Genomic DNA, 3,137 nt, shown 5'->3' with positions numbered 1-3,137 from the left:
GTCTTGGGATGCTTGCACATTGATGAAATCAGTTAACAATGAGCTGCAATCGATTTGGCTGCCACGCACATTCTTGCACGTGAAATTTGGTGTGCATACGCACTCATCTTTTGGGGGTGTATCCCCAGGAATAGAACTGCTTGGTCACAGGGTAAGTGTACATCCAATTTTAAAAGAAACTGTAAAAGAGTTCTCTAAAGTGCTTGTGCCAATTCATACTCCCACCACCCAGCCCCACCAGTCCTTGGTATTTTCTGAGGTTTAATTTTAGCCATTCTGGTGAGTACATAGTGACAGCACAGTGTGGTTTTAATTTGCATCTCCCTGTCACCATTGATGCTGGTTTTTCATTAGCTTACCTTGGCCACTTGGGTACTCTTCTGTGAGAGGTGCCTGTTCAGTTCATTTGCGCATATTTTTCTACTTGCATCTGAGACCTTTACCTAAAGGTAAAGTGTTGTGAAATAGCACCTTACTTATGCTAGATGTTAAGAGGAGGCTCAGGGGCTGGCACCGTGCTGCTGTAGGTTAAGCTGCTACCTGCAATGGCAGTACCCCATATGAGGGCCGGCTCAAGTCCTGACTGCTCCGCTTCCAGTCCAGCTCCCTGCTAATGCACCTGGAAAGGCAGTGGAAGATGGCCCAAGTACTTGGGCCCCTGCACCCGAGTGGGAGACCCAGACTGTGTTCCTGGCTCTTGGCTTCTGCCTGGCCCAGCCCCAGCTGTTTCGGTCATTTGGGGAATGAACCAGTGGATGGGAGATCCCTCGCTCTCTGTCTCTCTCTTTCTCTCATTCTACCTTTGAAATAAATAAGACTTTTCTTTAAAAAGATTGTATTGGGGGCCAGCGCTGTGGCGTAGCAGATAAAGCCACCACCTGCAGTGTCGGCATCCCATATGGGCACCAGTTCAAGTCCCAGCTGCTCCACTTCCGATCCAGCTCTCTGCTATTGCCTGGGAAAGCAGTGGAAGATGGCCCAAGTGCTTGGCCCCTGCACCCACGTGAGAGAAGTGGAAGAAGTTCCTGGCTCCTGGCTTCAAATCAGTGCAGCTCCAGCCATTGTGGCCAATTGGGGAGTGAACCAGTGGATGGAAGACCTCTCTCTCTCTCTCTGCCTCTCCTTCTCTCTCTGTGTAACTCTGACTTTCAGGTAAATAAATAAATCTTTAAAAAAGTAAATAAATAAGATTGTATTGATTTCAAAGACAGTGATGCAGTGGGGAGCTGCATCAGAAATGGAGCAGCGAGGACTTGAAGCAGCCCTCTGCTAGAAGATGCTGGTATTGCAGGCAGGGGGGCCTAACCCGCTGTGCCACAGCACCACACCCCCGCTGTGGTCCTTTGGATGCAGGACTTAGAGAGGCGGTCTCCAGCTCTTCTCATCCCTGCCCCTACCCCCACTGCCCACCCCCCACCAGCTGGCTACCAGGAGCCAAATCAATGTTTGAGAATTGAGTGGATCTATGGGTCATTCAGGGTCTGGTCCATTTCCTGGTCAGGGAAGCCATCTTTCATTCCTGCCACCTTGGCCAAAGGAACAGACAAGACTGTCTTTTCACACTCTACCTGAGACTGGAACATCTTGATGTCTTCCTGTTCGAAGTACAGACATCCCTTCATTCTTGAACAAGTTTGGGTCAGTTAAGTTTGAAACAGAGGCCAGCACTGTTTCATAGAAAGTTAAGCTTCTTCCTGCAGCCCTGGCATCCCATATAGGCGCTGGTTTGAGTCCCGGCTGCTCTGCTTCTGATCCAGCTGCCTGCTAACGTGCCTGAAAAAACAGCAGAGGATGGCCCAAGTCCTTGGGTCCCTGAATCCACATGGGAGACCTGGAAGAAGCTTCTGGCTCCTGGCTTCAGCCTGGCCCAGCCCCAGTTGTTGCAGCCATTTGGGGAGTGAATCAGCGGATGGAAGATCTCTCTCTCTCTCCTCTGGTCTGTATCCTGCCTTTCAATTAAATAAATAAACCTTTTTTTTTTTTAAGTTTGAAACAATAAACCCCTTTTCTATGCTGAGTTTTAAAAGTCAACAAGACAAGAAAATGCCCCATGGTAGAGTTCTGGAATTGTCAAAATCAATTAATTACTTATTTATACAAATTACTAACATCTGTTTCTTATCTCCTTGGTGACAAGCCTTGTGATGCTGGAGACTTCAGACTGGTGTTGGATGGGTTTTTCTGGCCCAGTTCCTCCTCCTGGCCCTTCATTCATGACGCTTTCCTGCAATTGTGGTTTCTCCCACCCTTGTGGATCCTGTGGAACCCCACAGATGGCAGACTCCAGTGTCTGATTGTGCTAGGTTGTAATTCCATGATCTACCAGTAGGTGCCTCCCTCTAACACGTGATGCTCCCATGACCATTTTTGTTTCACATGTGACAAATTAGAACCACGGAGAAGTCAATTTTGTGTATTTGAAGTTTTATTTCTCTCTTTAAGAGTTATTTATTGGGGCCAGTGCTGTGTCATAACAAGTAAAGCCCCTGCGTGCAGGTCCAGCATCCCATAAGGGTGTGGGTTCAAGTCCTGGCTACTTCACTTCTGATCTGGCTCTTTGCTATGGCCCCTGCACCAATGTGGGAGACCCAGAATAAATTCCTGGATCCTGGCTTTGGATGGGCCATATGGGGAGTGAACCAATGGATGGAAGACCCCCCTTCTCTCTCTCTCTGCCTCTCCGTAACTCTGCCTTTCAAATAAAATAAATAAATATTTTAAAGGAGAGAGTTATTTATTTATTTGAAAGGCAGAGTTACAGCGGAAGAGACATAGAGATTGATCTTCCATCAGCTTGTTCACTCTCCTAGATGGCTGCAACAGCTGGAACTGGGTCAGGCCAAAGCCAGGAGCCTCTTCCCTGTCTCCCCCATAGGCAGCAGGGTCCCAAACACTTGGACCATCTCCACTGCTTTTCCCAGGCCATTAGCAGGGAGCTGGATCAAAAGTGGAGCAGCCAGGATATGAACTGGTGCCCACATGGGATGCCAGCATCACAGGCAGCAGCTTTACCCTCTCTATGCTATACACAATGCTGGCTCCTGGAGTTTTATTTTTTTAAAAATTGACTTTGAATGGAAAGCTATGTTGAGAAGTGAAGTGTGTGTGAAATATTTTGGAATAGCTTTGTCTCACTG

This window comes from Oryctolagus cuniculus, chromosome 11, assembly GCF_051225735.1.
Source record: "Oryctolagus cuniculus isolate XC-2025 breed Fujian yellow rabbit chromosome 11, ASM5122573v1, whole genome shotgun sequence".
NCBI classification, from domain to species: domain Eukaryota; kingdom Metazoa; phylum Chordata; class Mammalia; order Lagomorpha; family Leporidae; genus Oryctolagus; species Oryctolagus cuniculus.
Note: the sequence above shows the minus strand (reverse complement) of the source record.